This window comes from Chrysemys picta, chromosome 4 (assembly GCF_011386835.1).
Source record: "Chrysemys picta bellii isolate R12L10 chromosome 4, ASM1138683v2, whole genome shotgun sequence".
Taxonomy (NCBI): Eukaryota; Metazoa; Chordata; order Testudines; family Emydidae; genus Chrysemys; species Chrysemys picta.
The window spans coordinates 150,644,658-150,666,633 of record NC_088794.1 but is presented as its reverse complement, the minus strand read 5'-3'; the positions used below and the strand labels follow the sequence as shown (position 1 = coordinate 150,666,633).

Here is a 21,976-nt window from a genome sequence, read left to right as displayed (position 1 = left end):
TAATATATTGTGAATGCAGACATATAAAAATAGACCCTGTAACATGTGTGTGGCCAGTTTTGTTTATTTTGTTTTGCATTTTTTCCCATCAATCCCTTTCAATTGATAATCTCGTCCTTTGAAAGCTCAATGAGGCAGCAAGTCTCCCGCATTTCTTCATCAGAGACAGATCAGAGCTCCCGGCAGAGTCAGTCACTTGGCCTCTGAAATTGGCTTTTCTATTCAGCCACCATCAGCAGGACGTGGGAAACATTTCCTGTGTCAATGGAAAGAGATTCCATTTAAAGCCCACATCCACGCCCTCCAGATTCATTATTGTTCTCATTGCGATGAATAGCAAATGAATTAGTAATCACTGGCCCTTGTTTGAAAGTCTTGCCCATATTTCTTTCTTCTTTTTTGCTCCTCTGGAAAACTGCTTACAAGTAAAAAAAAAAAAAAGTATTTAATGAGGCTTCTTCTATTGCATCATCCATCATGGACAGTTATTAAAAGGGATTGGATAACTCAGAGGATTGAGAATGAAATACGGGAGGTGGCTCCAGTCGGCAGCAAATGAAACTCATTAGCATTCGAGGTCTGGTCAAAGCAAGAGAGGGTAGGGGTGCGAATTGAAAACCAGAGGTGGTGCAGGGCAGCACGTCCTGCCAATGCCCGCACATTACCTGATGAAATGCGAGACATTGGCAGCCATTGATGTCAGTCTGGACTCTTTCACAAGCACTAAAAACCCACTTTATAAAACATAAATCACAGATAGAGTCCAGACTGACATCAAGGTTGTATTTTTTGGAGGTGAAAAACAGTCAGCTTGGGAATGGAATAAAAACAGTGGCTGTCAACCTTCCCAGCCTACTGTACCCCTTTCAGGAGTCTGATTTGTCTTGTGTACCCCCAAGCTTCACCTCACTTTAAAACTACTTGCTTACAAAATCAGACATAAGAATACAAAAGTGTCTCAGCCACACTATTACTGAAAAATGGCTGACTTTCTCATTTTACCATATAATTATAAAATATAAACATTGTACTTACATTTCAGTTTGGGGGTAATAAAATGTTACAATCCCTGCTGGGTAATGGAAGGGCAAGAGAAGGGCACCCATGATGTATTGCTGTCACCCTCACCAAAATTGCAGTCTGGCATGGTTGGGTAGTGGAGCCTGGACGAGGCCTAAGGGAGAAGGAAAAAGCGGAGCTTCTGGGACTAGGTGGGAGTGCTTCTTTGGTGGCAAGGTCAGGGTTCAGCACAAGAGTGATTTTGAGGATTTTGTGTAGATCTCTTTGAGGATCTCTGAGGATTTTGTGTAGATACAGACAATAGTGCAGAGGTATCGTTTGTTGAAGCTGGGAAGGGCGGCAGCATAGATGATGCTCACCAGAGTTCTTCCCCCTACCCGGCAACCAAATCAGCGGTGCGATTGCCACTCCTGGGTTAGAGGAGCAAGCCAGACAGTTTCCCTCGGCGATGGAGATGGATCTGCCCAAGCTCTGAACTCCACCAACCCTGGACAGCAAACCCTGAGTGGGGGCTGCAGTGGAGGAGGGGGAGCTATTGCAGGAATGCATTGATTGGTTGGGAACTCGCAATGTGAGTGGAGGATAGAGTTTCAGACAATTGCCAAGACATCCTGGGGGTGGAGGTGTCTTACTTAATAGATACATACAGATATTGTTGATTTGTTATTACTGGCTTTTCCAAGTGTATTCTGTGTCCCCCTCCCTTCCCTCCATCCCATAAAGTTTTCTTTGTCTTGTAAAATGGATTCATTGCTTGCATGAGGAAGTTCTGCCTCTCAAGGATACCCATAGGGCTATTTAACTTTCCCATATTTCTGGGTGCGGTTGTTTGTTACATTTCCAATCTGTTTCGTTTTTCAAAAAGAAGATTGGAAAGTTATCCAGGTGCTTTGTGGCATCCTTACTGTGAATGAGCCTGTCTTGGTTTTCCAGTGTTTGAGTCTGGGGTTTGACAGTCACACATGCCACAAGGGAGCAGAAAGCAGCACTCTTAAGTCCACCCTAACTAGTGATTGCCTCTCACAAGACATTAAGGCCTCAACTGGAGTATTGTGTCCAGTTCTGGGCACCACATTTCAGAAAAGAAGGGGACAAATTGGAGAAAGTCCAGAGGAGAGCAACAAAAATTATTAAATGTCTAGAAAATATGATCTTCAAGGAAAGATTGAAAAAAAACCTGGGTTTGTTTAGTCTGGAGAAGAGAAGACTGAGAGGGGACATGATAACAGTTTCCAAGTACATGAAAGGGTGTTACGAGGAGGAGGGTGAAAAATTGTTCTCCTTAACCTCTGAGGCTAGGACAAGAAGCAATGGGCTTAAATTGCAGCAAGGGTGGTTTAGGTTGGACATTAGGAAAAGCTTAACTATCAGGGTAGTTAAGCACTGGAACTAATTGCCTAGGGAGGTTGTGGAGTCTCCGTCCTTGGAAGTTTTTAAGAACAGGTTAGATACACACCTGTCAGGAATGGTCTAGTTATTACTTAGCCCTGCCTTGAGTGCAGGGCACTGGACTAGATGACCTACTGAGGTCCCTTCCAATCCTACACATCTATGATTCTGTGATTCTATGATTATGTAGCAAGGTGTGACCTGACCTGACATGATACGTAACAGAGCAATGCATCTGCTAAAAGCACAATGTTCCAGTTGCAATAGTAACAACATTAAGATTTATATACTAAATGTGCTATGCCGTCCTTTGTTTTCACAACATTTTAGGAGGTGTCTCGCTGTATGTGAGATTCTTACCTTGAGGCTGGTTTAATAGATATATGGTGCAACATACCCCCCTCCGTTTAAATGAGAAGTCATTGCCATCTGGAGTAATTACTTGCTTTGGTGAGCTTGTCTTGATTTTGTACATCTCTTTTTAAATAGTAAATTCATAGGTCTGTTTTTCTATAAACATTGTGCAAAATCCACATCTCATTCCCAATCCAGCATTACTCCTTTCAAATTAGTGGGGTTATTCTGGATTGACACTGGTGTAAATGCGGACAGAATTCAGCTCCAAATCTTTGCAATGTTGTATTGATGCGATAGTGTGTTAGGGTACAATGCAGAGTAGTGGATTTGAATCCCACGTATGCTACTGTAAATCAGACATACCACCACTGAAGTCAGTGGAGTCACATTGCTGCAAAGCTGGTATGGGGAGAGGAGAATCCGGTCCAAGAAGAGGCAGGTGTGGAGAAGTGACAATGCCTATGCTGAAGGATGATCCCTCACTCTCACAGACCTTGGGAGACAGGCCAGTCCTCGCCTACAAATACTCACCAGCAACTACACACCACACAACAAAAACACCAACCCAGGAACCTAACCCTGCTACAAACCCCGGTGCCAACTCTGTCCACATATCTATTCAAGGGACACCATCATAAGACCTAACCACATCAGCCACACCATCAGGGGCTCATTCACCTGCACATCTACCAATGTGATATATGCCATCATGTGCCAGCAATGCTCCTCTTCCAAACCAGACAGTCTCTACGCAAAAGAATAAATGGACACAAATCTGACATCAGGAATCATAACATTCAAAAACCAGTAGGAAAACACTTCAATCTCTCTGGTCACTCAATAACAGACCTAAAAGTGGCAATTCTTCAACAAAAAAACTTCAAAAACAGACTCAAACAGAAAGCTGCAGAATTGGAATTAATTTGCAAACTGGATACCATCAGATTAGGCCTGAATGAATTAGACTGGGAGTGGTTGGATCATTACAAAACCTAACCTTAATTTCCCCATTACTAATTTCTCCCTACTGTTACTCACACCTTCTTGTCAACTGTCTGTAATGGGCCACTCTCTTACCACTTCAAAAGTTATTTTTCCTCCCTTGGTATCCTGCTGTTAATTGATTTATCTCGTTAGACTGACCTCACACTTGGTAAAGCAACCCCCATCCTTTCATGTATTTATACCTGCTCCTGTATTTTTCACTTCATGCATCTAATGAAGTGGACTCTAGCCCACGAAAGCTTATGCTCAAATAAATTTGTTAGTTTCTAAGGAGCCAGAAGGACTCCTCATTGTTTTTGCTGATACAGACTAACACGGCTGCCCCTCTGAAACCTGTAGTGTCTTTGTCTGTCAAGCATGCTGCTTTGTTAACAGCACGCTGCATTTACTGATTAAAAGACAGCTTTCTGCTGACAGCATCAAGCAAAACCGGTTTATTCTCAGCAACCAGCTGCTGCCTTTTCAGGGAGCAAATTTCCAGCTGAAATAATGCAGCAGACTGGCACTGCAGCAAACAATCTCGTGTCTGCAGTTTGTGGACTGGCAAACACAGACCTAGTCTGCGGCTATTTGCATCCCCAATAAACCAAATAGTCCATCTCCAGCTTTACAAGAATTGAAAATGATGTCGGCCTGGGAAAGAGTTGGAGAAATGGGTTGCCCACATTTTCATGTCAATGAAAGATCACCTGAAGGTGTTAGATAAATAGTTCTATGTATTGTCGGAGGAGGACTGTCCGTGGGGCCGTCTGTCCCTGTTGGGCTCACGCCATCCGAACTTATTGACTGTGCAGCAAGTCTCATGGATCTCATGCTATCTCATCCAATCCAATCCTTTGGTTCCAAGCTTTCTTTCCAAAGAGAAAGATGCATGTCTTGTCTGGAATCAAGGTGAAGAACACTATATTAACCAACCTGCACTAGAAATGGAAACCAAAGATAGCAGACAATACTTAAGGCCAGATCCTCTGCTGGGACAAATTGGCAACGCTCCACTGACTTCTCCTTCTGCCACATTTCGGCTTGGCAGAATTTGTTTTGTATTTTTTTAATAATTTCAATGGACAATACTGATGCTCGTTTTGAAGCACTTGTTTCAATTGTTATCTATTTTAATTTTCACCGTTGTTGGAAATAATGCAGGGTCGGGTAATAATTACTTAATGACAGTAGATGTTGAGATTCATAAAGTTAAAGCTTTAATGAGTGCTGCATAATTAACTGCAGTTCCAGTCGCGTGAACACCAGAGCTGTCTGCACTGGCAAAGCTGTAAATACAGACTTTATGGAACATTCATTACAACACATTTTATATACATTAAGGTGAGACTCTAGTAAGTTGGCAAGAAGCATTTTTATTACTTAGCCTACCTGTAAATTTTGATGATCATCAATGGAATTTTTTTTGTTAGTTTGTGGGGTGGTGTATGGTGAAATTGACGTATACCAACATTTGCCGATTAAAAATCTAATTATTCCAAGCCTACCCATATTGCATTGACTTCAATTTTAGTAAACCTTCTGAGGATTCTGGGATTTCTGCCCTCAGTTTACACCCAAGCAGGCCCGTCACCACATGGTTTTTGTTGTTGTTGACTAGGTTAATCGAGAAGCACAAGATATCCAATATCTAAGATGTCTGTAAAATCCAATTTGCTGTGCTTGATAAATACACCAATCTGCTCCATACCTCTCCAGAGAAACAAAATAACATGATAAAGACACACAAAAAACAATCTTCTCTAAATCCCAGATACAAGACACCAAATAAAGCCTAGACTTAGGATTCTAGCAGACAAGAGAAAACAAAGAACAGAAAAACAGATAAGAGAGGAGAAGTAGAGGTAGAACTGGGAATGCTATCCTCAGTATTACCACATTTATGGATCAGAAACACTCATTAAATGTTTCCCCCTAAAATGGGAATGTGATGAACCTTCAATTACACCCGTCCATCACACACCATTGCAGGCTATATCTTCTAAACTCATCATTGCAGAACTTCCAAAATCATTGCTTCGTGGTTTTTCATGGGTCCCTGTGGGTTTGTTTACGGCAGGTGGCAGATGGCAATCTCTGTTAATGCATTCCCTGTGCGGCTGGCAAGACTTTCCTAACGTCCACAAGCACCTTTTGTAGGGAGAGTTTGAAACGTGGGGGTTATAATATTGTCCCCCAATGTGTCCTGAACACAGATGTTGAAGGTTAGAAGGATCAAGCTCCCTTGCAGACCCAGGAGGCAGGGTAGTTGGTTCTTTGACAAAAACCCAGCTTATCCTGGAGCATATGAAAGTTGATTTTTTTCAATACGTTAAGGACCAGTGGGGGAATGCCAGGAGGCTGGAAGAAAGCAAATGTTGTGCCAGTATTTAAAAAGAGTGAACGGGATAACCCAAGTAATTATAGACCTGTCAGCCTGATGTTGATCCCAAGCAAAATAATGGAACAGCTGATATGGGTCTTGATTAAAAAAGAATTAAAGGAGGGTAATGTAATCAAGGCCAATGAACGTGGGTTTATGGGAAATTGATCCTGCCAAACTAACTTGGTATCTTTTTTTATTTTTTTTGGATAAGGTTAGAAGTTTGGTTGATGAAGTTAACAGTGTTGATGTGATGGACTTGGACTTCTGTGAGGCATTTTACTTGGTACTGTGATGCCTCTGAGCCTGCTTAAGCCTGATGAGTCATCTCTGAGCCAGAGAGTGTGATGACTATCAGAGGCAATTACCTACTGGTGTTGTGATAGGCCCCACACCATTCAACCAGGGTGCAGCCAATCCACAGACATGTAATAGATTAGGAAATTGACTTGAGGGGAAGCTAGATGTGGTGTTTAGTGTCTATTTCTCTGTCCCAGGAATTTAGTTGCTAGAGTTTGAATCAAGCAAACAATTCACTGAAGTTCAATCATATGTCAAGCCTTGCATGACAGAATGCATCCAAGACTTTGTGCTATCTTTGATACTAATGCTGTCTTGATGCAACCTATAATGCAACTTTATTGCATGTTTTTAAGATGTATTTTTCTAAGCAGTTACCTGATAGGAATGCTATTACTTGAGATCATCGCTACAATTTTTTTGGACAACTCGGACAAATTTTGAGACTATTCTGCTTCTCAGTTTCTGATTAGACAACAGCTCAGGAAATAATGGAAGAAAATAGTACACCTCTGCCTCGATATAACACGACCCGATATCACACAAATTCGGATAGAACGCGGTAAAGCAGTGCTCCGGGGGGGGAGAGGCTGCGCACTCCGGCGGATCAAAGCAAGTTCAATAGAACACGGTTTCACCTATAACGCGGTAAGATTTTTTGGCTCCCGAGGACAGCGTTATATCGAGGTAGAGGTGTATTTAATTTTTTTTAATTCTTAAAATTTACAAGTAATTAGTACATTTGGCCTGTATCTTATAAAGACTTAAGCATGTTAGTAGTTGCATTGAACTTAGTAAGGCTACTCACATGCATAAAGTTACCCATGTGCATAACTCTTTGCAATTCATTCTTCCTTCTCTATATGCTGGGAAATCATGAGAAAAACATCTGGCAAATAATTTATTTGCAAAACATCATGAAATTTGTTGAATAAATTATCAGACGAATACTATTTAAGCTGCTCTAAAAGTGATTTAATCCATTTATGTACCACACTTGCGGAGCTTACTGAAGAAATTAGCTGTAAACTCAGAAAAATTCAGATAGTACAAATACATAAAGGCTTGTTCCATAAAGGATTTCAAATCTCTTTGCTGTTATATGAAAAAATAAGAGTGTTGGGCTGGATTTATTTATTCTAGAAGATTCAGATAGTTGTTTTAATACCTTACCAGGAACTAAGCATCAGAAATAAAAAAGACAAATGAAATACTATAGTAGGATTACTTGCTCCGTGTGCTATCGCAAATCAAGCATTAACACTGAATGCTGCAGGTTATTTGCATGTAATTTAAGTTGAAATATTAGTGCTTCAAAATGAAACTAAGAAGATTCCAAACCTCACTGGCTTGCTATATAAAGCTAAACCCAAACTTGCAAAGAAATGCCAAGAGGGAGACGTCCCATGGAACCCCGTTAACTTCAGCGAGGCTCTGGTAGATCAGGGCCTTAATGTTCACAGCAAATCATCAAAACCAATCTCATCCCTCCTGCTCCAATGACACGGAAAGGAGAAGTGTTTGGGGTGTGCAGCCTACACAGATATGCTCTAGTAAAGTTACAAAGTGCTTTAATCTCTGGAAAATTAAAAGAACATTTTTAAAAAAAAATATTTGGATTAGGCCAAAGAGAATAAAAAATTGTGAACTTTACCAGCCTGAACCAGTGTTCTCTGAGAAGTCTCCTTCCAAGGAATCCCAGTATTTTCCATCACATTTTGAAGCACATGAAGCGATTTCTACTAAGAGTCCTCTGACTAGGAAATGGATGGCCCCATGCGTCACAAATGAAATTCAAATGCTGTGATGCTAAAAATGCTATCACTCTCCCGATGGATCTCGGTAGTGACAGGCATGAGTTCTAGATGTGGACGCTACTAAGCCATGATAGGAGTCACAAATTCCATTCCACAAGATGGTAGCAGCAGGCGGTATTATAGTTGAGGTGAGATATCCAGTCTCCAATATGAATAAGTTGCGGGTGAATTAATGCAGCACATGTATCTCGTTCAAACCTGCAAGCTGTGGTGTGAACTAACGGGAAGGGGGTTACAATTTTATTGTGGGAGGAGAAATGGGAAGCTAAAATATCAAAAAATGTAGAATCCCGTTTATTAGTTGTATCACTCCCTTCTAGATCAAAGAACTCCTTTGGCCCCCATGCTCAGGCAGAAATGGGTAAGAACAGGGCATGTCCAGTGTTTGGATGTTGGGAGGCCCTCGCACATGGTGTAGGAAATTATTTTTAAATAGAAGATGGAAAATGTGGGAATTAAATATCTTAACCAAGACATTTTGATGGCCCCCTTCCTTCTGCTGTGATCGCTGTGCTACCCAATGAATTCATATTAGATTGTGAAGGGCACAAAATACAATTCTTTAAAATACCAGATGAAAATGACCACACATAGCTTTTGACTGGTATAAATGGCTAGGCCAATCTGTTAGCCTTTCAGTGGGACATTGGGCCCTACGTTCCTTTGGTGCTTTACCCAATGTCTCTATAGTCCTTTACGTGACCTAACACAGATTTAATTTGCTAACCATCTTGACATGATCTGCAGTTAATACCAAACAGGCCAGTATCTACACTGAGCCTCTGGGTGGACGGAGGGGAGTGCTACCCTATGGACTAGCACAATAATGGCTATTAGAGTGGAAACACTTTTTTCCTAGGAGGGTGGTGAAGCACTGGAATGGGTTACCTAGGGAGGTGGTGGAATCTCCATCCTTAGAGGTTAAGAACATAAGGCCCGGCTTGACAAAGACCTGGCTGGGATGATTTAGTTGGTGTTGGTCCTGCTTTGAGCAGGAGATTGGACTAGATGACCTCCTGAGGTCTCTTCCAACCCTAATCTTCTATGAGTCTAGAGCCTTCTGACACCATTTCCCAGCATACTTGGAGTCAGAAAAGGGAACAGAATGGACTAGAAACACCAGCTGAGGCCAATACAGAGGGAGCTGGGGGTTGGGAAGAGTTGGGAGTGTTTGGGGGTGAGGAATTTGTTGAGGTGTTCAGTATTTATTGGTTACCCTAACCCCTTCCTGCCCCAGATCCCATGTTCCTGCTCCCAATAAAAGTCCCTTTGGTTATACTGTTGTTTTAGGTGGGTCATTTCCTTGCTGGGGTTTGTGCTGATGTACTGTATTGTTTCTTGTGTACCAGGGTTTATACTCCAGGTAGCATTAGCCACTTTCCCAAAGGATAGGATCCCGTGTGGGCCAGGGACAGTGAGGAGTCACCTCATGTGGAGGCTCCAGATGTCACAAAAAATAACCCAGATACCAGGCTGTGTGAGGAAGGGGGAGAAGCTACTCCAAGTAGCAAGCTCGAGGGAGGGGCTTGGGCCGCCTCTCGGAGGAGGGTCTGCAGTCTCATATAATAATCCATCTCCGAAAGACTCCAGGAAGTACAGGTTACGCAAGTGAACGGAAGAAAACAAAAACCTTTATATAGTTATTTAAAATGGGTCCATTACTATTGTCCCGCAGACCCTAAAAAAAGGTCTAATTGCAATTTAGTTTCAGGTAGGGGTGATGGTTCCAAATGATTCTTATCTTAACCACATTTCCCATCACCAGGACATCATCCTCATTTTAATACAGGTAATGGTTGCCCTACAAAATTCCAGTTTCGCTCTGGATGGCTAGACAGCCTTCCCTTAGCCCGTGCAGCATTTCTTCCACTACCTGATATTTTGTACAAGGAATGCCTGTGGAACACGACAAGAATGAGGCCGCATTATTTAGTTACCAAAGGCAAGTGAGAACTTAAGAGCAGCAGTGGGCTTTATATGAGGAGTTAGAATTCATGCAGTTATCATGAAAATATTAGCAACTCATAGAAGTTGGACGTGGACATCTTTCATACAGTACAACACAGAAGCAGTGAAAGCCAGGAAGCTTTGTATCACGATTTGCATACCTACGGATAGCGCCTGAACAACTGCTCAACATACAAAAAGAGACTTGGTGTTATGCTTCCTCTTCTGATTAAAATGCATCATTTTAGACTTACAGAGACTTGCCACCCTCTCTGATAGGCCAGCATGCAACTGTATTTACAGAGCACGTCTCAGAGATACTTCAGCCTGAGCTGTAGTCTCACTCATTATGCCACTGGAATTCAGCCCCCATCCCATATTAAGAATTACTTCTAAAATGGATACGCTGCAGCCAATTTTTTTTCCCTTGGTCACCAGTGATTGCTTAAAGCAACAGAGGGTCCTGTGGCACCTTTAAGACTAACAGAAGTATTGGGAGCATAAGCTTTCGTGGGTAAGAACCTCACTTCTTCAGATGCAAGACTTAAGCAATCACTTCTTCAGTGATTGCTTAAGTCATCCATCAATCTCTCTCCTCCCACCTCTCGTCCGCCGATTGACTGCCTCACCTCTGCAATGCACCAGCACCCCACCAACTCGAGCAGGAAGCAAGCACCCTTTCCTCGGAAGCGAGCTCAGATCTGACGCATGCTAGCAAACAGCTTCAGAACTCAGCTCCCAGCTTTCCGGCCAGTAATTTGCCTTGCAGATTTTGTGCCGGATTCAGAGCTGATGAGAGTTACCGAGATCTCCAAATGAAGGTTTGACTGCTCGTGAGCAGCTGGTGCCTTGCATATATGTGTAAGGCAATTATTTTACTAGCCTGAGCATTAGTGGCACCCAAAACAGCTTCTGGAGTAATGTCAGGTGTCTTTCCCCACCATAGCCACATTTCCACAAATGCCTTCCAATGCCACGGGTTTGGAGAGGGGCCATTTAAGGGGTTAGCCATTGGTAGAATACATTTTTCTACACACAGTTAACACGTTGGTGTCTAAATACTCCCTGCTAAGACTTAATCCTTTTTGGGTCAAATTGAGGCAAAGATGCATGCAGAAGGGTACCACTTAAGTCATTAGTAACTAATGGTTAATGCGATAGGTGCCTCGCTCCCAGTGGCTTCCAACGGGAGTTGGACATCTAATTGCCCTTTGTGCCTTTTGAGTATTTCTGAACGAGGGCAGCATATTGTGTGGCTATACATTTTGAAAAAACACTATATTGACAAATATTTCTGCGTGCATTCCACCTGCCAGAAACCCAGATAACAGTACTAAGCAGAAACCAGAATTGTATTTGCATCTGAATTTTTGCTTTTGTTAATTAGGCATATCAGCCCATCATGACTGTTGGAGCTTTATTAACAATTAAGTTGCCGTTGCATAGTAAATAAATAAAATAGGAACATTTTGGCTTGTCTACAACAGCTCATTCTTTCTCAACCTCATGATCACACCGAGAAACATCTTTTTTCATTCGTTGTGCCGTCTTCCAGCGAAGAATTGCCGACACATTCGCTTGTGATAGATTAATATCTAAGATTTAAAAAAAAATCTAGCAATCAATATTTAAAACGATATCAGGGCTTTATCAATATCATCAAATAGCTGTCTCACCAACTGTCCTCTCTACATATATTTTTAGCCTTTTTTTACTGTTAGGTGAATCCCTGATTGAATTCTAAGATCTCGTGCATCAGAGTATTAGCATATTTTGAATATAAATGCAGGCTCTGTTATGGGATTCAATTTCTCTCTGAATTTTAATTCCGAAGCTGTTCCTTTCCGCATTGTTCATATCAGTAATCAGAATTTTAATCATTTTCATGCAACCATGGATGGATTGTGAGGTGGGAAGGCAGCAAGCACAGCAAAGAAAGTGAAATGCTATTAAAATCCAAGCCTTATTCTAGGCCCATGTTAATTCCATAGTGCACATGTTGTACATAGTTTTCCACTATAAAGCAAACTGATTTTCTAACGACTACAGGGCAGAATACAATGTGATGAGAGTCATAAACAAACTTTGAATAATGCTGGTGATTAATCCTGAGTCTTCCCGTTATTCAGCATGAAATGTAACTAATTAACCCCCACCCCCGCCCCGAAAAGTCATTAGCACTGGATTCTGTAGATCTTGACTTAAATGATCCATACCGTCATCAATGGATGGATCAAAGCGTAGTTACTGAGGCAGAGAAGTGTCTCATCAGTTCAATGGGGATAGAAAGAATTCTCAGACACACAACAGGGATCCAGAGTGGAGATTAAAGCTGTCAACTCTGTACGGGCCGGGCTGTAAAGAAACGACTACCCGCATTGCCTCCTGCCACCTTCTTCCATCGCCTCTGTGAAAGGGAGGACGATGGATGGGATCAGAAGAGAGTGATTGTGGCAGAAGGACAGGCGTCCAAATATGAATGGGATACACTGGGGGAGGAGGAGGAGGTGTGGGGGCAAAAAGGAGTTAAGAGGAGGGTAGGGCGCAAAAATGAGGGTGGGGACAGGAGGCGTCCAGGAGAGAATTAACATGGTGCTGAGGGAGGAGAATGGGGATGGAAGGGGTGCCGGGGACAGCGAGTGGGTAATGGGGCAGAAGAGAATTATTGAGTAACGGGGTCCAGGAGAGAATGGATCTTTTGGGAAATTGGTGGGGGCAGTGAGAGAGTGATTGTTATTTGGTTTAGTGGAGCAGGGCGGTCTGCCCCTTTAAGCGCCAGCACAGCCAGGGCACAAGCAAGTCCTGGCCTAAGGAGATGGCCAGTAGCCAGGTGTTGGGAACCAGCTGAGCCAGTTAAGCAGCAGCTGTTGATCGTCTCTTCTTCCCAGCTGTAGTAAAGTAAAGACCCAGCTCTGTAAGGGTGGGGGAGACAGTCACTTTCCTAAGCAGCAGTGGGCAGCTCCAACAGGGCAGGAAGGCGCTGACGTCGCCCTGAGGTGAAGGGAGCCCCGTAACCCAGGAGCCACTGGAGGGTCAAGGACCCTGCAGTACCAGTCCTGGTCGGGACGATCACTTTTGTTCCTTTTTAGTATTTCTTGCGTTTGTGTGATGGAGGAATAGAAGACCCTGCACTGCGGGCTGACACAGAGTTGGGTATGGCTGACGGCTTTTCCCCAAGCTGGGGACAAGGCCCACCAGACCACACCTGCACAGAGTCTGCGGGGCTGCTTTCCAAAAAGGACCTGATCCATTGACTTCAGGAGGCTTTGGATGGGGCACTATGTTCTCAGGCTGGTATTTCCAAAGGAGTCATGGATTCAGATCCAGATTGAAATCCATGAGAGTCGAGGCTCTTTTGGAAATCACAGCCTCCGTCTCGTGAGGGAAAAACAATTGCCTGTCGTAACCCTGCCGTTTCTTAGCAGCAGCCAAACCCATCGTATGGAATGGAAAAAGAGGAGGGCAAAGTCCTCTAGTTGTCCTCTGCTGGCTAGTATCTGCTGACTTGCCATGAGCCAGGCTTTCCATCTGGTTACACAGTATTTTGCCAAGAATAAAATGCTTTCTAAGGAAGGGCCTGGCTCTTCTCTGTCCTCACTGGAATTCAGCCACTTCAAAACTGTAATTTCCAACATCTCCACAGAACCCTACTGGCATATTAGACTTCAAGGACAGGGAACCCTTGTGTCCAATCTCCACCATTCTTTGCAACACTAAGGCCTTGTCCACACTACAAAGTTTTGGCAGAAAAAGCTGCCTTTTGCCAACAAAACAGGGGAGGGGTCCACACAACAGAGCTACTTTTAGCGGCAAAACGCTGCTGTTTTGCTGACAAAATAAAACCACCTCGACGAGAGGCATAGAGATTATTGCGGCAAAGTTAAAGCGATAAAGCGTCAGTGTAGACGCTGCTGTTTGTTCTGTCAACAGAACTGGCTTCCACCAGTATCCCACAATGCCTGGCGTGACCACTCAGCTCACGGTTTTGAGCTCTGCTACCCTGCAGGCATGCGCCCCTCCCCTTTCAAAGCTCCGGGGAAGTATCTGACAGCTGAGCTTGGGGAACAAAGAGCAAATCATTTGTGTGGAACGCTCCTGTTCTGCCCGGCACTAGGAACACAGCGGCAGGCAGCCTGCTGCTGCGGGGAATGGGGAGGTGCGGGGGACTGTGGTGCTGCTTTGACATTCCTCAGCATGGAGATCTCACAGAGCGGCTCGGGATGCTGCTCCCGGCAGCTGTGGGAGAACTCGGAGGGAATCACAGAACCACAGGCAGGCAGGCAGGCTGCTTCGGGAGAGACTGCTGGGCCGAGCAGAGCTGGGGCTGATGTGGGGGGGAGGGGTGTTCCCCTCTCCATCTCAAGATCGGTTGGTCAGCCTGCTGTCTCCCCCACCCCACACATGTCACTCTCCTCTCCCTCCCCGTCACACTTCAGTTGAAAAGCAGCTGACAATCTACTAGGATGCCCCTGGAATGACGGGATGTGTGATGCTCTGCCTGCCCCATGAGGCATTGCAAACCCTTCCCAAAGCACCATGTGACCAGTTGCACAGTGGGATAGCTACCCACAGTGCACTGCTCTCTGTGTCGATGCAAGAGCTGCTAGTGTGGATGGGCTCTGCCAACACAAGGAGCATAGTGTGGCTATGCAACTTTGGTTTAATTAAAGCGCTTTAATTCAAGCGGCGTAACTTTTGCCGACAGAACTTTGTAGTGCAGGCAAGGCCTTTGAAGGAGATGAAGATCCTTCCCAGGGCCTTTACACATTCCGGATGTCCCAGGGCGGTAGCTGAGCAGGGTTTTAACTACTGTGCACCTTAAGGTATTGGTTGGATCCATGTCAAAGATCATTACATAATTTGTGACAAGCTTGCAAAATTTTAAGATATAAGAATCAACAATTAAATTAAGTTATGATTCTAATTGGATCTCATTCCCCACTTTGGAATGCTAAGTGGCTGTTTGTTCAGTGGTACGGCTCAGATGCTAGGCTGTACAGCTCAGGGGCAGGGGCGCAAATCAGGTGCTCACACGCCTTTAAGTCCCTCCCGCTCCAATCCTGAAGCTGACCATTCACAGGGCCATCCCTCAATATAAATTAGAGCAGCCCCACAGCTGCTATACTTTGTGCTCATTGCCAAATGCATCTAAGGGAGATGCCATACTTCCTTGCCATGTTACATATGCCTGTGAACCGGAGCTGGTCACTTCCAAAGGATTCCCTATGCAGGAAGGGTCATCACATGGCTGGATCACTGCCAGAGAAGTACACCACAGTGAGAGTGGGCACAAGGCTATTCAGCGAACGTATTATTACTGTCTTCTATTGCATCCACACCCAAGGACTCCAGTGAGGGACCAGAGCCCTATCATACTAGACTGCAAAGGAGTAACCCAAAGACCATCCTGCCCCAGAGACCTCACAATCTAGGATTTAGCTGAATAAACAGACCAAGAAGAGGCAGACATGGGAGGACATTACAAGGTAATAGGAAAGACAAGTGTGCTTGCATAATTACAAGAATGGAGAATTTCAGAACTAGAGGCAACATATGTGTCACCATATAGATTACATGATGCACTGGAGTAAGTTAATCTGTCTGCCACTTGTGCATCCAACTTCCAAAAACGTAGACTCTGTTTTGGGAGGCCGTCCATGTCTGGCTCCACAGAGCTGCTTGAACAGGTGTCTGCCCAAATGAACGGCATAAAAAGCAAATATTATTCACAGCTCCGTAACTCCTCACTGGGTGTTTGCACACAGCAGAAATGGATGGGATGGGAGCCCAGCATAAAAACCAAAACCAAACAGAGTTACCAATTAGAGAACACCCAGCTCTGCTGAAATACAGCCTGGCCAGGATGAAGTGTTGGACCAACTTTTCTCTCCACCATCTGCTCCACCAATGTCATTTCATACGGGAGCTCAATGGAAGGTAATCCAATAGAAGAAAAAAAATAACATCCTGAAGAGTATCAGGGGGTAGCTGTGTTGGTCTGTATCTACAAAAACAACAAGGAGTCTGGTGGCACATAAATCTGTTAGTCTTTAAGGTGCCACCAGACTCTTTGTTGATCCTGAAGAGAAATTTCTCCCTGCTACAAAGTGTCGTGACTATCATACGCCGAGTAGTGCAGATGGCTCCGAGTCTTATTTTTCTCTCCAAGAAACTGGCTAGGAACTGGAAATTGTTTTTGCTGGAACCGAATGGGCGCTAGGGAAGCAATAATTGTCCCCACCTCAGACTGTTACAGCTGGTTCAAGTTCTTTAAATGTGTTAGCCTTAAAATTGCTTCTAGGCCTAGAATAGTTCAGTGAGAGAAGGAGGTGATTAGGGAAGCAGATGCTCGGTGGTGGTCAACACGCACTGGCTGGCAATCAGCATTGACGCTAGGCTGTACAATGGGCTGTCAGGACTGTGCTTCCATTGGACACTGCCCAGGGATTCTAAAACTAGCATCACCAGCAATGCAAGGTCCTAATTGGACATGGGTTGATAGGATAGAAAGGTATGGCCTATCAGAATGAAAGATGGCCCTAAATCAAAACCAGATCAGCACACTCCTGAAGTTTGGATCCAGTTTTTTGCAACATGGACCCATTTCTAATAGGAACCGGATCCATAATACACTTAGAGCCTCTCTCTTTTATAAATTCCCTAATACTTGATGTTTGAGACTGAGTTTTGTTCTGGAGTAGTAGGGTACAGCAGGGAACTGGAAAGATGAAACGTCAGTGTCACGTGTAGAGCTGGGCGAAGAATTGTGCAGGTTTTTTGGTTCATTGGTATTTCTGAAAAACAAAATCGTTTGGGTCAAACTGAATCCGAACATTCCAAAAAATGTTGAGAAAGTCCATTTGGGGATGAATGGAGCGTATAGTTAGTCCTGAAATGTTTTTGTTTCCAGGAGTTTTCAAAGGGCTAGTCACAAAACAGCCAGCAGTGGAAGTGGTGCTAATTCCCGCTCCTGTTCCCTCAACAGCTTTTAACCCAGTGGTTAGGGCAGACCTAGGTTTGGATCCCCACCCTGGAGTAGGGAAGAACCTGCCTGGCTACTGCAGGACAGGGAGGAGCAAGTTCCTTGTCTCTCAGATCTTTTTGGCTGATACTACACAACTGCTGTTGTATGATATGGACGGCAAGAAACACTACCGATGGCACGAGCCAAAAGCATCACATTCTTCCTTCCCACCAGGGCCGGCTCTACTGTTTTTGCCGCCCCAAGCAGCGTGCTGAATTCCCGCCGTGGACGGCGGGGGCAGTCCGTGTGCTGTTAGGGCGGCACGCACTTTTCCGTGGCGATGGCAATTCGGCGGCAGCTTCTGTCTTCAGCCAGAAGACAGAAGCCGCCAAATTGCCGCTGCGGGCAGCTGAACATAGAAGCTGCCGCCGAATTGTCACGGCCGCGGAAACGCGCGTGCCGCCCTAAGGGCACATGGACTGCCCCCGCCGTCTGCAGTGACAATTCGGTGCGCTGCTTGGGGCGGCAAAAACACACGCCCCTTGCAGATGGCTGCCCCAAGCCCCTGCTTGGAATGCTGGTGCCTGGAGCCGGCCCTGCTTCCCACACGCCTATTCATGCCAAAAATAAGACTAAATAAAACTCTCCTCCTTTTCTATTGCACATAGCTAGCCACCCATTATGCGACTTTCAGAAACTGCTCCCTGCTGCTGCAGTACACTGCTCTGTCCTTCTGGCGTGGAATGGGCAGGTTTCATTGGTTGTTTCACCTCAATGCCCTTGCTTGAACCTTGTCCCCGGTGCCTGAATGCCACCGCGGTGTGCAGAAGTTGTATACTTGAGGCCAAGAAACGTCCCCTGTCCTAAGCCAGGAACCCACAATGGACCATCAGCTCAATACTTTTGAGTCCTCCTCTAGTCCAGGGGTGCTCAACCTTTTTCTTTCTGAGTCCCCCTACGCCCCAATATGCTATAAAAACTCCATGGCCCACCTGTGCCACAAGAACTGCATATAAAAGCCAGGGCCAGCAGTGGGGGTAGCAAGCAGGGTAATTTCCAGAGGCCTCATGCCACAGGGAGCCCCCCCCCACGAAGCTACATTGCTCAGGCTTCAGCTGCAGCCCCGGTGGTTTCAGCCCCATGCAGTGGGGCTTCAGCTTTCTGGCCTGGACCCCAATGAGTCTAACACTGGCCCTGCTTGGCGTCCCCCCCTAAAACCTGCTCAGACCCCACCCCTCCCAGGGGCCCCAGATCCCTGGTTGAGAACCACTAATCTAGTCTGTCTATCCATACAAGTTGCTGCTTGTGTCCTTTGCAGTTGACAACACTTTCAGCTCCATGCCATGTAATCCTTCAGGATTGGCCACCACCGCGGTCTTCTCAGCTGGGGGACTGTCCACGCTAGGGCGCCTAGTCCTGATATTGCTAAAAGTGGGTTAGCTGAACCCATTTTACCATGTGTGGGATATTTTGCCAAGATGTCCTGAGAGCACAGGCGAAGTCACCCAGCATTATGGTGCACCATAATTAAGATTGTGTTAGATAGTTCAGTTTCATCAGAGGCTTTAAGCCTTTGTTTTGTGTGTGTTTAAAAAAAACCCCACCATTGAATATAATCGCTGACCACTCTTTGAATGTTTTCTTTTTTATTTCCGTGGTTTTCAGGTTTGGGGAGGAGAATGGGGTGTGTCCTGTGGAAAACCTTCTCTGCCATTAAACATAGTTTTTGTTTGCTAATAACAATTACACATAATGCATTTTCCTCTGTATGTCACTAACAGGAGATGGGGCGAGAGCAAACGGGCCACATGTGACTCATTTTGTATTTTAGAAACCCAATTGTTTGATGGAACATTAGCTCTCCCAAGTTCAACCAATCGGCCTTCTGCAGGGCTGCTCAGCTGATGCAAAAGTGTGCGTATGGCCGCTCGACATCGCCAGCTTGGAAGGGGTCGATTCCAGTCTCAGCTGTGTGTGGCTTCAGTTTAATTTTGAGACACGGGGCGATGCATGTGGTGCCTCTGAAATTAGAATCTGAAACAAGAACAGTTGCTAGGATATCAAAAAGAACTGGAGCAACAAAGGAAGTGGGTTTTTTAGCAAGCCAACTCCTTTACTGCAGGAGAGACTCCCACTTTGTGATATATCTTCCATGGCTGCTATAGACTAAAAACCCAGGCTATCGCACGATGCTAGAGTTCCAGGAGAGGCGTAGGGGTCACTTTCATTCTAATTTCTTTGGAATCAGGTGTGCAGCTGCCCTTCACAATGCAGGAATCCCGTGTTTAATTTCCTGCCGATTGAGTGAAAAGCTGTCTCCTGATTTTATAGGAGGATATCTTAGAAGACTTTATTTCGGTTAAACACATTCTCCTTCACTGCTGTGTATTTTCACTGCAGTCGCTATTTATTTTCTCCAAACTTCTGCATTAACATCATGTTTGCCAGATGGAATTTAAAGCAATAATTAAATCTGACTTGGGCTCTAGCAAGTACTTACGGCCTGGGGGCGGCGGGGTCTTCTGAGTGCTGAGAAATTGATTTCTTTGCTAGCAATAGGCACTAACTGCTCTAGATACGCCACTGAACAGTTGTGTATAAGATATGAATGGCTTGTATCTCAGCAGGTGCAATATGTCTGATAGAGCTGGACGGCATGGACATTTGGACAGGAATCAACAAGTCAGGTGATTGATAGATTTTCTGAGCTAGGCCTGTGTAGCCTTAATGAATGGTCAGAATGCATTTAAATTGTTTTCTTGTATCCAGCGTGCAGAAAACACCCAGCCTCTGGGATGAGTCTACAATATGGATGTTGCAGAATTGCCGCCTTACCTGTCGGCATGCAGATCCCCAGGGTTTTAAAGGTACTTAGACTTTTCCAAATGGAGTTCAGGCCATCTTTAATCATGACAAGGCTGAGCAGAGAGAACTGGAGGCAAACTGGACTTTGCCTTTGAATATTTTGACTGTAAATACATGAAGACAATTGCACCTCACGGATTAATGTCCTGAACTGCTAGATAAACTGGCAGTAATTTTTACCCAGCTAAGCTTGGATGATGTATTTACCATTATCCAGGTCTTCAGAACAGGAAAAATGTTCTTAGTACAACAAAGCCAGTTTGTGCCACTAGCTCTGAGTTTGCATAATTATTTCCAAGAGAAACCCATTTTAAGCAGTTTATAAATCAGCTGTAAACATTCACTCCAGACAACCACCATGTTCAGGGTCTGAGCTTCAGAGATACTGTTACGTTTTGAACATGTCAAATCAAATTATCAGTTTATTCCCCACATCTGAGACATCACAGAAAGGTTGCCAAGTTTGATCCTTCCCTTTGACCACTATCCCATGCTGGGTGCTAATGATGGTACCAGGTATTGTTACCTGGGGTTCCCCTTGAACCCAAAGCGCTTGATAACCCTTGTTACCTGAGGTTCCACCAAACCCCAAACTCGCTGTAACTTTACTCTTTGCAAGTCAGTATCAGGACAGACCAAGGGAGATGCAGCACCTCTGTCTGCTATATGACTGGCACAAACAAATCAAAACCACCTACTTTCACTTAAAGCCAGTACTTTATTAGTCTCCAGTATTCCCATTAGAACACCCTTACCTGAAGTCACTGCTTTGTTTAGTCTCAAGCATACACAAACGCAATAGGTTATAGAACATCCCAAACTGCAAAACACCCCTCAGGAGTTTGGAGTGGTCTTCGGGTGATCTCAGCCGTAGAGTTCCAGTGGCCAACTGTCCGTGTGAAGCTGGAGATCTTCTTGATGTGTCCATAAAGCGATCCATCAACCCAGTCCCACAATTCCCCTTTACAAAGACATGTCAATCAATAGTATTACATAGCTGATCAAATGGCGCAAAAGCAAAGGTTACAAGATATGCCCAAAACAGGATGCGGTTTTGTGGTTTTCGGGTCGCTAGTGTGGCAGGTGTACATATTTCCAGACTGCCTGTTTTTCACAGACTTTCACCCCCACACTCCAAAAGAAAGGGCACAGAAGGTGAGGTTCACCTCTCCTCCCTTCTGGCTTCGCCTTCACTAAATTAAGTTACTGCAAAGATCTATTAAATAACTATTCCTAGCAATAAACAAAATAATTGATAGTCCATCCCAATAGTTGTCAGTGGCTGAGGCACCTGGTTGTTTGTTACAATACCCCTGTATTGTATAGCCCTGAGCAGATCATCAATGACTACCGGGCTCTGGGAGTGAGGGTGAAGGGGCTGGAGGTGCAGGTTGTGTTCTTGTCCATCCTCACAGTTGAAGGTAAGGGCCCAGGCAGGGACACACACATCTTGGTGCTGAATGTCTGACTGCATAGATGGTGTCCATGGGAGGGCTTTGGCTTCTTTGACCAGGGGATGCTGTTCCGGGAAGACGGTCTGATGAGAAGAGATGGGGTCTGCCTGACCAAGAAGGGGAAGAGCAAATTCATGCACCAACTCATCAGCCTACTGAGGAGGGCTTAAAACTAGGTTAAAAAGGGTTAGGTGACACAAGCCACAGGTAAGCATTAAAAAAGTTGAACTTATCAGAGAGCTAGATTTGAGAGGGACATGGAAAATTACAATAGGATCATCAGAGTAACATGAGAGAAATCAGTGGCGAAATCTGCTCAACATCTTAGATGTCTACACACAAAGCAAGGAGTATGGGGAACAAGCAACAAGAAGAGTATTAGAACATGAGCTAAATTATGACTTAATTGGTATTACTTAGACTTGGTGGGATAAGTCTCATGACTGGAATATTAGCTTGTTCAGGAAGTACAGGCAGGGGAAAAAGGGAGGAGGTG

General features: G+C 44.6%; 1 long non-coding RNA gene across 1 annotated transcript in view; it reads right to left on the bottom strand.

The window, feature by feature from the left end:
• Positions 1 to 1,045: 1,045 nt before the first annotated feature.
• LOC135982764 (uncharacterized) overlaps positions 1,046 to 21,976 on the bottom strand; it is a 136,732-nt gene continuing 115,801 nt past the window's right edge. The window contains exon 3 of the long non-coding RNA XR_010600315.1: positions 1,046 to 1,174. This is a non-coding gene — a long non-coding RNA (uncharacterized LOC135982764). The remainder of the gene's footprint in view (positions 1,175 to 21,976) is intronic.